Consider the following 13,727-nt stretch of genomic DNA (forward strand, 5'->3'; position numbering starts at 1 on the left):
GGGTCTTTCCATATCTAATCATTAACATTTCTACTTGGAATAAAATTCATTTTGCCTTTGAACACATTTATTTGCTAATTGTGTAGGTGAAGGGGGCTGCAAATACAGGTATACTCTGAGTGGATCCATGTTACAGCTTTGCCTACTGTTTTGGTTTTTTTAAGATGTTCCTACAAACTGACTTTCCCAGTCGCCATGTACTTCAGAATACATTCTTAAAGCCCTTTTGTCCCTTCAATCGCATTACTTAGATTTATATTTCTTGCAGCACACTCAGAGACCCATTTCCATATGGTGCACAGGTGCATTAAGCTCGTTCTTACTCAGATGTTTTTTATTTCACTCGAGACCACCTACCTGGTTTCTTTTTAAGTCCTCTTCGTAACCTTGCAATAAACTTCTCTCTTTCAGGTTTTCCTTGGGAGACGCTCGCAGGCCGCTCCATGAGTCTGCCATCTTGGTGGAAGACATCGTCCACACTCAGCTGATAAATCTGGTAAGAACGTAACCGATACAGCAGGCTCTGCTCTGAAACTCCTTGTAGAAGCATACAGCTTTCAAGATCCAGTGACTAAGAACAGATCGTTCTGGTTTTAGGACCAAATAAATGCAGAAATTGTGAGTGATGTTTTGCCTGCAGTAACGTGGAGGAGCTACTGCTAGACTTACATATCAGTAGTGCACACCTCACTTATGGTTACATGTTGTATTTGTGTGAGAGCTGAAAATCCTCTGCCACTGGGAATGACGCTGATGCATTTCTTTTCTGTTAAAAATCTTAAACTCTTAAAAACGTTTCCAGTATCTGAAGAGCTCATTGGGAATTTTTCTCTTTTATTCCTTGTTGTGAATGCGTTATTATTTGCTTAATATTTCTGCTTAAATATTTTTACTGTTCAGTGTTTTGATTTCTGTCAAAAATTATTTGGAAGTAGTAAATATTTTCCTTCATTGAAAGCCAATGAAAGTGTTGTATAAATAATCAGAAATTACTGAAAAAAGAAATTGTGGAAAATGAGATGTGGTTTTGAATATTGCAGAGGTGGTTCTAAAATCTGAACCTCACCATAGCTTTTATTTTAAAAACACTTTATGGATAGGCTAATGCTCATGTTTCACACAAGAGCATGAGTGTGCCATCTGGCATTGGGTACTGGAAGGTATAGAAGGTTCAGTTACCTTGGGGCACATAAAGTGTTGTGCTTCTCCTCATAGAATGGTTCTTCAGCTGCAGCCACCAGTATGTACATGCGTATGGAACTAGTAAATACAAATAATACTAAGGTATTGTAACTAGTGTTTATTTATGGCTGTTCCTTTATTAGCAAAAGCATTGGGCTGTGAGCTCCTAGATCTTCTTTATAGATCTTCTGCTTTTTAATGAGCCCCTTCAGCAATCCAAAGGTTTTTCTGAATCTCGAGGTAGGTTTGGTAACAACAGTAACAAGTTGTATGGACTTTTATAAGCGGAGACAATTCAGAATGGGGCAGACCACAGGGAAGTGATGATAACTGAGTCTCCCCTGCCCTCCTGTTGACTGCAGGTGAGTGCTTTCCTTCAGCTTTGCACTCAACCCTGCAGACATTCCTGCATGGCACTGACCACGTCCGTGGCCCTTCCAGCCCTGGGTAGCGGTTCTGTGTTCATACCTCAAGCCCTTCATGTATCCCCTTCCCTGCATCACCCAGCACCTTGTGCTGTGGCTCCTTTGATTACTATGCTTCTCATTAGGCTCTGGAAGAGGGAACAACCTCTTCTCCTTCTCCACACGTTTCCCACTGGTTAAACAGTGGGAAATATATGCTCCAGGCCATATATTTAGATTTTTTTTGTTCTAGCTATAATAACTGTATAATAACTTGGATTATGAAGACTGATGGCTGTGGCTTCGCTCTTCCTTTAGCAATAATGTGGTGAAGCATCTGTACTTTTGTTTTCCACCCAAGCTCAGCAGATCCTTATGGCAAAATGTGCTTTTTGTGAAAGTACAACCTGTGGCCAAGTGGTCTTTGCACTTAAATCAACGCTGGGCATTTGTGTCAGGAGTCTGTGACCCCTGGAAAACCCTGAGCGAGGTGTAGGAGCATGTAGGATTTCCTGACAGAAGGAAGAATGGGAACAGAGTGGCAGATAAACAGCTTTTCTAACCTTTCACCTCCGAGCCCAAGACAGCACTTTATTTCTGAGGAAGTGAAAGTATCTCTAATAGCTCATTGTTTTGACCTCTGACATTGGCATGCCGGAACTCTTCAATCATGGGCTTTTTTCATGCTCTGGGTTTCTGATAGGGATCTTTGCACATTCGACATCCTTTACAACTGCACGTCCTTGCTGGGATGTTAGTACATATTTGCAGTGCTCCACTTTAGAGATAGATGTTCATGTGGGTATATGCAGCACGAGAGGAAAACTAGTCTTGTAATTGGAACTGCCTGGAAATGTACTGCTTCCTACATGGATTTTGTCATACCATTCGTGTTAATGGACTACATAGTTCTCATTATGTAATTTAATGATTTCCTCTCAAAATTCATGGCTTTTTTTCTCACGTGTAAGGCTGAACTGTAGAAATTCCTTTTATGCCTGAAGTAGGACTGGCACATCACGCACGTATTTCTTAGTAAACAGTTGTGAGAAGAGCACATACTTGTTGATTAAGTCCAGATTTGAGCTTCTGAATTCAAAAATAAGCCAGCTTGATTACCTTTGATTGGTTGACTTCTGATATCTCTGAGGTTTATAGTTCCAGCTTCCTATTTTCAAATTTGATCTGAACTCCATTAAATCAGAGTCTGATTTGGACAGACTTACATGGTCACCATATCAACCCAATGTATACTTTATGAGGTCTGGCTGCTATAGCAAATGATTGCACTAACAAGTCAAATCCTTAAAAAACAGTCTATATATCTGCGTCATGTTTTGTGAGCAATCTTTTCAAACTATATGTAATAAGTTATACACTGCTTTATATTAAGTTAAATTGTGCTAGAACTATATAGCAACGTGTAGAAGGAAATGAGCATCTCCAGAGAATGATTCACATCATCCTAAAATTAGTTTCTGCATTTGATGAGATGAATCACCTCCTGAGGAATTTATCTCCCTAACTGTCTAGTAAAGGGACCCTGTGGTGGCTGTCTGGGCTTTGAGTATCAAGGAGATAGTGATAAACTTTGGGAGTCGAGTTGCATCTGATTTGTCTCAGTTAGAATACTAAAAGGAGCTTGAATTTTTTTTTTTAATTATGAAAGTGTTTTGCTACTTGCATATCAAGCATTATAAAAAAATAAAAAAGCTCTATTTTTTTCAAGCATGATTTATTAAAAGAGCACAAGAAATGTAAGTTTGTTTGAAATCAAGTTGATTGTTGACCAATAGTATTTGTTCAATAACTGATCTGTATGTATTTAAATGCCTTAATATTAAACTGTATTCAATTATGTGAGCTAAGACTGGAATTCCAATCAAAGTTGGAATGACCCTTATGCGTCGGTAGAGGAAAGAGGTAGAAGAAAATGGCTGAAAAGAAAATTGTACCTGCATGAAAAACGTTCCATCAGAGAATTCAAAATGATGTTAATCAGCAGGGGACAAACTATTAAGGTACATTGAAAATGGAGCAAGGCTTCTTTGAGCTGCTTCTTCCATTATTGCCAGCACACACTGAATGTTCAGTAACAAAATTCAGTATGGAGTCCATCAGTTCTTTATTTTCAGGCACCTGCTTTAGCTCTGCAACAGAGGCAGGTATTTTGGTGCAAATTTCTCTGTCTAGATTAAAGTTAGGAAAGTGTAATTTGTATTTTCTTTGCACTAAGATTGCACATGGTTTTATCTTTTTGGTTTTGATCGAGTTGCTTTAAAAAAAATATATATTACAAGAATTCCTCATTAAGGATGTATTAGTATGGACTATGTGGAACAAGTGCCAGCGAAACCAGAGAACTGTGGACAGAACTGTTGGATGGAGCAGCTGGTGAAGGCAGCATGTATTTTTTTTCTTTCTTTTGATTTGTCTTTTAACTTATGGAGTCTGGAGTTGGGGTGTTGCTTTGTGGAATCAGTGGTTGAATTTGCTGATCCTCATGGGTCCCTTCCAGTTCCCATGGGTTATTCTTTGGTTTAGTGAGAACTGTTGGTGATGGGTGGATGGTTGGACTGGATGATCTTGAAGGTCTTTTCCAACCTTGGTGATTCTGTGATTCTGATTGCATCAGTTCTCTGCCTTTGTCTGTCATCGTGTTGGAGACCAGCAGATGCCTTCCACTGGCTTTTATCGTTGGCTGCATTTTCTACTTTCAAAGTTAATTGACTGTCTTTAGGCTTCTTTCACACCTGTGATTATTTTCATGCCCAAAAGCTGCACTCCATGAAAAGGCCTAGCAGGGTCACCTGCACAACCTGCTGGGGTCTGCACATTCCTCTCCTTGGAGGACAACTCCTGCCTTGGGGCCATGGAGAAGCACTCATGGAATCATAGAATCACCAAGGTTGGAAAAGACCTCCAAGATCATCCAGTCCAACCGTCCTCCTCCCACCAATGTTTCCCACCAAAGCACGTCCCTTAGTACCACATCTCAATGTTTCTGGATTATCTCCAGGGACAGTTACCCCACCATCTCCCTGGCAGCCCATTCCAGCACCTGACCACTCTTTTAAAAAATAGTTTTTTCCTAACATCCAGCCTGAATCTCCCCTGGCACAACTTGAGGCTGAATCATCGGGGCTGTAGGGGAGAGGCTGTGCAAACTGTCAGATGCATATAGGTGGTCAGGAAGATACAGCAGTGCTGGAGCAGCCCGTCAGAAATGGGAGGTGTGTAGGACAAGCAGACAGGTTTCGTGGTTTCAAGTTCCATGAGATACAGGTTTCAAAGCATCATCTCTTGTAATGATCTGTTAGACTCTTAGGAAGGCCAATCTGGTGGCCTTCTATGATGGAGTGACGGCTTCGGTGGATGGGGGAAGGGCAATGGATGGATCCCTGGATGAAACCCTGGACTTCTGCAAAGCCTTTGACAGGGTCCCTCACCACGTCCTTCTCTCTAAATTGGAGAGATGTGGATATAAAGGATGGACTGTTCGATGGATTAGGAATTGGTTGGCTGGATGCAGCCAAAGGATTGCGATCAATGGTTCTGTGCCAGGGTGGACACAGAACATGGTAGTGGTAGTCCAGATACCTGCTTTCACAGAATTCAGGTTAGCACTACATCTGAATTTCAATTCTATCTGTTTTGTTTCTGAAACACTGGATAATGTCTGAGAAGGGCATGGGTTTGGTTTTCCCCACTGAAAGGCATTCTGACGGTAGCAGAGAGTTCAGCAAGGGGACACGAAAAATTGCACATATGTATACTAAAAATATAAATGTGCTCATAAACAGCCGAGATCAAAAGTCCCCAAGTACTGGTAAGTAACCTTATCTAGCTGTGAAAGACTGCCACAGCACATTGCAGCAGCCCTGGACTACTTCCTCGAAACGTTTTCTCCACTGGAATTCTTTGTAAACTGTGATAAGTCATCGCTGAGGCTGTCATGAATGACAGAATTCATGTTAATGGAGCTGTGGTTTACTCCCTGTCAGCTGAAGTGTGTCTGCTAGAGGATGGATTCTGATCTCTTCAATTGATGTCAAATGATTTAAGTCAAACCCACTCGGCTTTTTAGAATGTGATAGTAGCAACTTAAAGGAACTTCAATAGCACAAATCATGTTGAACACAGTATCTGGTTTTGTTGGTCGCTTTTTTTCCCCTCCATCACTTGCCTTTGTCTTCCTATGTAAGAACTTGATTTCATGTAACTTGTGCTGCTATGTAATAGATACTAACATTCCACACTTGCTTTCTTCTTAGTATGATTTAACATTCACACCACGTATCTTCATCTACAGACACTGCATACTGGCATTTCTATTTTCTTTTGATTCATTACTGTTGGAAAATAATTAGCTTTTACACAGCCCATGCACTTGACTGAGAATCAGTCCTTTGATCTCACAGAACACAGGTTCACGGGTGAATAATCTGTGCTGGAGACTGAGATGTTTTAAGCCTACGTCAGTAATTCATGGATAGGATGCCTGCAGTGAGATGCAGAGATTCAGCAGTACCTCACGTCCCTAGAAGTAAGAAATATGGATTCCGTTGCTTTTTATTGTAAGGACTTTAATTATTGGGGAGTCATTTGGTACAGCAGTAAAAAGGAATGATGAAAATGCAGAGACAACTGTAAGGACAGGTTTATTGGTATGAAACGCCAAGTACTTCAGTACGAGTGCTGCGAATGTTCTGTTTCTCAAAGGGCCAAACATTTTCTGCACAAGTGTGATGAGCTGGTTTTGCTTCCCAGCTTCATTCCTGCTGCTCTTAATCCTTTTATTGCAGTTGGAAAAGAAAGGAGGAGGAGGAGGGACAGCTCACTTTCACTTGCATGTCCAGAGAAAAAGACACTAGCAGTGGGGGAAAGAGCTAGGAAACATGGCATATTGAAGGAGAAACGCAGACAGATAGTTTTTGGTTCTTTCCACCCTACTCCTACAACCTTTACTAAAAACCAAATCCATCCCACTCGTCATTCATTCACAAACTGGGTTTTAATGTGTGCAGCCTCTACGCTGTTCTCACGTCGCACAGTTTCAGGTTTGTTTACTGCATTTTTGAACTGCTCCACTTGTAACCTTATCCACACAGTTGTAGGATTTCTGACATGCCTTTTACAAAAGAAAGAATTCCAACCAGCGTGTTCATTAACAGAAATTGCCCACTCGTATAAATAAGCAGTGTGAAACGCTGCTCGCTCTTGATCACAAAGTTATATGCAACTGTCACTTATGCCACCCCAGTAGGGAAAAAAGCCCTTGTTTTATGAGTCTGTTTAAAAACAGTAATAAAGTTTCCTGTGCAGGACATTAATTAGAGGGGTTATCAAAATAAGACAAACTAATATAGTTTGTGATTGTACGAAATAAAGGAAGTTGAGGGCACCACAGGGACCTAATGAATCACAGGATGGAAACAATCTTTTGGCTAACTAAACATTCAGACTTTGTACTGAGCGTAGGGTGTAAATACAGCTCAGCAAACCGGAACACGCGCCGTGTTTACATGAATGGGATGAAGGAGTTCACCAAAACCATCTGGGAAAAATCCTTCCGCCGATCGTTCTGCTCCTACCGTAGATTCAATTAAACGACATACGTACATTCGCACCAAACACGTGGCACACCTGCCCTGGAAGGAATCAAAGTGGAAAACAAGTCTATCATACGATCGAATCCTCTGGTAGCACTTCTCCTGCGCGATGGAAAAGAGAAGGTTCTTTCCCTCTTGTCAGTAGCTGCTGGTTGTAACACATGCATAAATGTGGTCATCGTTTACATCGTGCTCTTGCCTTTCCAGTAGTGGTGGTTTTTCCCCTCATCCTGTTGTAAGTTACATCTTTGAATGCTGTTGGCCGTGGTCGTTGTTTTCAAGGCAGAAGATTTGTGTTTAAATTTCTTCAAAGATTTTCACGCAGCTCTAATAGAACAGCTTCTGTGGTCCCGAGTCTGCATTTGTGCCATGAGGTTAGAAAGCTGAATAGGCTCAATCTATCCACTGCCATCCTAGAGGTCACGTGCTGGTACTCTTGTACCAAACACGCTCTGCAGCAGTGTGTTTTTCATTGGTGAAGGAAGCCTTTGTTTTACAAGTGCCCACATCAGGGACAAGGCACAATTTTCTTTATTTCTCGTTAAAAAAGAAGTTCTCTTTCAGTGCTTCTTGATTGGTAAGCACTTGTTTTAGATTACTTGTCAGCATTTCATTTTTAATATATTAGTATTAAGGAGATATTCTGCAGAAAATTCAAGTTGGAAATGATGAGCTCCTGTTCATCATGACTTTCCATAAATAATTGCCTTTTCTTCCACAATAATGCATATGAAAAAATGTCTCCTGAGTGTTCTGCTTCAACAGTAAATGTTACTTGTTCACAATATTCAGACACATTTCTGAAGCACAGGATCTACTTTACTCTTCCTTTACTCTTCAAAAAGGCAGAGGTGCTACATGTGGGAGTTTCCAGGCCAATTGGTAGAGGCCAAGCTTGGAGCTGAGCCACCAGAACAGTCAGTATAAGTTCAGCAGGCTATTTGAAACCAACCCACCAACCAACCAACCAACCCAAGATGATCCAGTTTATCAGTGCAGCAAGAACTGCTCAGCCCCAGACGCTTTTGGGCAGAGGTCTTCTTTGTGCCTGAAGAGCAAATGTACAGCAGGAAGTAGTTCAGGACTCCCAGTCTGAGTTTATGCCCTCTCTATGCGTTCTCCTAGGATGTGGAAGCACTTCCTTGGTCAGTTGTTTTCTTTCCCACGGGTCTTTTGCAGAGTCAACATGTGCTGTGGGATGGAGCTCATAGCATTAGGGCAGATCTTAATGATCTGTAGAGCAAAGCTAGGACTGAAATCATTAATCTAGCACTGCTCTCAGAATTATTTAAATTACGTTTCTACATACACTTTCAGGAAAACTAAGCTGATAATTGATTTAAATAAGTAATATTTGTGTTCTAGCTTTAAGTTCATATTGTTGTACGAGGTGTTTTAAAGGTAGTTTCAACCATCTTTAAATAACTCTTTTTATGACTATATGGTGTATTTTCTACAAAGCTGCCTGTCTAAAGCACATGATACACCTATTCTGGACCTGTGTTGTAGTCATCTTGCCTAATTTGTTTCAGAGGATAGCATATGCATGGTAAATGAAAAAGTGAATTTCAGGGAGGAAAAAGATGGTTTCTTTTGAGCATTGGTATTATTATTAAGATATGGAGAATACCTCTGTTTTTCATTTGAGAGCTGGGAAGATCATTTGGGAAAGGCTAAGATAGTAATAGCATGAACCCTACAGAAATAAAAAGAAAAAAGGAATCACAAAGCACAGAAGGAAATGAATGATGATGTCCACATAATTGTAGCCCCATGTTCAGTAGTAAGAAAAAAAAACCAAACAGTGGAATGGAGTGAATGGAAAAAGCAATGTGATCAATGGTTAAAGATTGTTTTGGTGCACATCTACAGTAAAGAGTGAAGGTAGTGCAGGCAGTTCCAATCCTGGTGTTTCCCAATTTTCTCTATCACATTTTGGCTTGTTATTAAAGAACAGTCACATAGATGCAGGTCTGCATTTCTGCCCCAACGTGGATTCCTATTCAGGCTGTTGGACAAGAAGAATTGAATCTCTAGGAAGAATCACTCACGGGTTTTCAGAATCAATTGCATTCCTAAATGTACAGGCACTCAATTACTTTGATGCTAGAGCTTTTAGGAATAATCTGATAAGCCGATCCCAGGCTGTTTCCAAAATACATCCTCCAATTTATCTTTATATATAGTATTATGAATATAGTCTAGATTGATTGCTGTCATAATCTTGGATGAGCCGAGATATTCCATGTGAGATGCTCTGTGTCTGGGCTGGATCAGTTCTTTATTCTGATGTCCCTGGTTGCAGTGCCTAAAAAATACCTCAAATCATTTGACTGTTTCAAGATTGGAACGAAGGAACAATTTTTCTGTCCATTCCAAATTTCAGAGGTCAAAAATGAATATTCAGGGTTCTTTCTTACTTTTTCTTGTTCGCATGGTAAAAAAGAATATTAAATGAGCACATGTAAAATCCATACAAAGACCCACCTCATTTTGTAGTCTGGTTTGTTAGACATGGTGAAAAGTAGAAAGTGGAAGTTATCAGTGGTGTGAGTAACGTGTGTTTGATGAGGAAGATGGGCATCAACTTTAAAAAGCATCTGTGTATCTTTGAAATCAGCTCCGGAGTCAAATGAGCAGTGGGGTTTTATTACTGTTTTTACCATCTTTTTTATTTCACATATTTATCCAAATACATAAGCTGTTGGTGATTGGTGGATGCTGACATTCCTTCTGCTTTTTCTTGGAGATGCTGAGTGGATTCATCTGAACAGAGACAAAAATGGTTTATCTGCACATAACACCATCTTAAGAAATTAACTTCTGTGTTATAGGAGAGGGTGGTGAGGCACTGGCACAGGTTGCCCAAGGAGGCTGTGGATGCCCCATCCCTGCAGGCATTCAAGGCCAGGCTGGATGTGGCTCTGGGCAGCCTGGGCTGCTGGTTGGTGACCTGCACACAGCAGGGGGTTGGGACTGGAGGAGCGCTGTGGGCCTTTGCAACCCAGGCCATTCCACGATTCTGGGATTCCAGGAGGCAGATGAGTGCATCTCCAATGTGACTCTTCCTCTCCCGGTGGCAGCTCTGCCATTCTGCCATCCATGTAAAATCTGGATGCCGTAAGTGACTTTTATGACTCTTATCACCTTTATGACCTTAAACTCTGGCTGTGTTCTTTGTTCTTCATTGACTCTGTCCAGCAGAACTTAAAGTTGTGAATGGCATGAACTGATTTATGGGTATCTGTGGGAAAGAAAAGAGAGTACCATTAAATTCTGCATGGTCTCTGGGTGTCTCATAAAACTTAAAGGTCATCTCAGAGTGTTTAACAGAGCAAATTCATTGTAGCTTTTAGATCACCCTGTCTAATTTCAAGCAAACCTGATAGTTTCAGAATAACTTTTTTGGGGGAGATTGGCTTGTTAACAGTGTAGTGCAGTTACAAGAAAATGTGGTCACAGCTGGTTCTGGTTTCTTAGCTAATCCACCTGATTGGAAACAACAGGTTTTTGATATTTTTCCATTTCTTACACTGACACCTAGTGTTCAGAGCTCTTGAGTTTTCTAATAGTGCACTTTGTTATTAATAGATAACTGCCAATACTGAAGTTCAACACCACTGTGGAAAATGGACATTTCTGTTGTTCTTAAAAAGAAAATAACTGATGTCAAAGGTGTTACTATGAAAAAAAGGAAAAATTGCTTTGAAAAATACAAATAGTTCCCCATTCTTGGAAAAACTTGGCAGCAGCTATTTTACTTCTTGAAGTGCTGCAGAATTTATTTGTGTAATGTTAAAGGACTTTCTTTTTGGCGAATGGAACTCCTTTGTGTCTGTGTCACTGACCAACAAAAACAGTGATAACAGCAGAAACCCTTGGATCAGTATTTATTGAATTGTGGGGGATAGCAAATGCTTTTTATTTCTGTCTTCTTTTATCTTCAAGCCACGATAGGAGTGTTGATGGCAGCACAGTCCTTGAGTGGACAGAGATTAAATTATACACAAAACCCACACAAACAATCTTGTCTTATCTCAGATTTGCAAATAACTGCAGTAATCAAAGCATGGGTTGAGACCAATCCTGACGAAGACAACATCAGACAGAGTCAAACTGATGCTTTAGCTCTCGTATCAATGATGTTACTGAAGATCTTTCATCATGTAAGATAGTTGGTTAGGATGGTGTGTAGCTGCATCTAAAAGCACGAATGAATGTTAACGTTTTATTAATGGCTTCTACATAAAAATGAAAAATGATCAGGTGGAGAAAACATACTGCAAAATTACCCTTAATCCTTGATTTTAACTGTTTGTTTTTTCCCCATGACTCTTCTTGCAAGTGAACCCCAAAGCCATCTTTCTGCACCGAGTCCTATGTGTTTTAAGCGTCCTTCCTTACATCTCAGCCTTGCCTTGCTCAGAAAGCAGGCAGCAGTGGCAGTGCTCTGAACACTCGCCCAGCCAATGGTCTCCTTTTGAGGAAACTCAGTTCTCTCCCAGTTTCCAAGTGGATCTGAAAGTGGCCATAAGAACATTCTCTTTATATAAACTTTGGTGAGCTTCATTAACCAGACTCCACTCTTCAATTCTGCTGTTTCAGTTTTCCCTCCAGAGATGGCATCTTCCTTCCGACCCATCAACTATGTAATCTTTAGATTCTTGTCCTATTAACACTGAAAGTTAAGAAAAAATAACTGGTGTTTTGCATGAGCTGAAGGAGTAAGCGGCTTGATCCCAGGAAAGCTTAAAGGAAGTAATGGGAGAAAAAATTTTGGAAGCTTTGCATCAGTTCATATAGGAATGATCTTCTCAACATGATCTTCTCTTTGCAGTCATTCTTGTTCCTCTCAATTATTTTCATTGCTGCTTTTAAATACAGTGTACTCCATGCAGTAGTCTCTGTGGTGTACATAAGTGTTCTCATGCTCAAATTGCTGTTTTCATGCACTCTTCCTTTAAATTTCAGTGTGCAGTCTCATGAGTCAGACTGCTCATTTTCTTGTGTGTTTGGTACAGGGTTTGTTCTTCTCTGTGTGCAAATGGTGTATTAGAAAGTATGCATCCCTGGAGGTGTTCAAGGCCAGGTTGGATGGGGCCCTGGGCAGCCTGGTTTAGTATTAGATATGGAGTTTGGTGGCCCTGCCTGCAGCAGGGGGATTCATGATCTTTGAGGTCCCTTCCAATCCAAGCCATTCTGTGAGTCTATGATTCTATGCTGCAGAGTTGGCTGTCAGTAATTCACATGCATGTGAACCACTCAGAGTGTGATATCACAGAAATAAATCAGTCGACCAAGAGTACTTAAAGCACAGCATTTATTTGGCTTTTGTCACGCATTTAATTTCAGGATGAGGTGAGCTGGGAATGGTGATTTCTCTCTAGAGACTAGAAAAGATGCTTTTGGCATCTCAGATGTAGGCATCTGTGATCAGCCAGGTAGCTCAGGGTGCGAGACAGGAGTCCCCTTTTACAGATGGCCCTCTGTGACAAAACTCATGATGCATTCCAAAACACAGGAAGATAACTGAAAAATCTCTGTTGTATTAGAGAGAGGATAACAGTGTCAAAAGCAGTGGAAAACTCAGAGAAAATAAAGACATAGTGAAAGCCCAGATCTCCGTCCAGGAAGAGGCACATAGTGTCCCATTATGAATAGTTTCAGGGGATGGGATTTATGAAAAGTCAGGTTGGAGCTGATCCAAGACAGAGTTAAAAAGAAGGGAAGTCTGTGTGTTAGCTGAAAACTGCATGTTCTACGTTTTTTTGCAGATGAAGAGAGAGAAACAAATGGGAAAAGATTTGGAGAGACAGGTTCCAGTGAGATATGGGCTCTTTTAAAGAAAGCATAGACTGAGGACATCTGTACACTGTGAGCAAAAATGCCAGAGAGCAATGAAAAATGGAAAACTAAGTAGGCAGCGTATGATGTATGTACTGTGGTGGGTCAGAGTTGGGAAAAAGGCCAGGATTTATGACAAGAAAAGGTGTTCAGGAAGGAAAACTAAGTGCAACTGTGTGGGAATGCATATATTATCTGTTGTAGCAGAAAAAGGGAGGGAGCTGAAAGAGCAAGTACAATTGCAAATGAGCAGTTGGAAGGCTGAGGTTCATCAGAGAGAATCCCAATAGGAAGTGGGATTAAGATGGAAACAGATTTGTCGTGGGTGGAGACTGGAAGAAGATCCCATGACCTCCTCTCAATGGCGAGAGAATGGGAATGCGTCGTGAAAGATAGGTTTGAAAGAGAAACCAGCATTGGTGCACTGGAGCTTTCTGAGTGGTTTGGAGAATCAGTTTGGGAAGCAGGTTTGCATAGTGTTAGGTACTGATGACAGGAAGGCGGTCAAGAAATGGAGTGATAATTAGCAGACAAGTTATTCCCAAATTGAGTCTCCAATAAGGCCGGATAAAGGAGGTGCATAATGATGAATCAGGTGGAACAGTGCCATTGGTGTGACCATGAAGGAGAGCGAACAAGTAAGAAGAAAAGGAGAGACAGTTTCTACATCCCAGTCAGGAATTCA

At 40.8% G+C, this 13,727-nt stretch overlaps 1 protein-coding gene across 1 annotated transcript in view; it reads left to right on the top strand.

Moving 5' to 3' along the window:
* The first annotated feature begins 415 nt into the window (after positions 1–415).
* SUPT3H (SPT3 homolog, SAGA and STAGA complex component) overlaps positions 416–13,727 on the top strand; it is a 136,707-nt gene continuing 123,395 nt past the window's right edge. The window contains exon 1 of the mRNA XM_042883511.1: positions 416–496. The gene's annotated coding sequence lies outside the window, so the exon portion shown is untranslated. The remainder of the gene's footprint in view (positions 497–13,727) is intronic.

The sequence above is a fragment of the Lagopus leucura genome, unplaced genomic scaffold (genome assembly GCF_019238085.1).
Source record: "Lagopus leucura isolate 7727_CA_CO unplaced genomic scaffold, USGS_WTPT01 Super-Scaffold_100038, whole genome shotgun sequence".
Taxonomy (NCBI): Eukaryota; Metazoa; Chordata; class Aves; order Galliformes; family Phasianidae; genus Lagopus; species Lagopus leucura.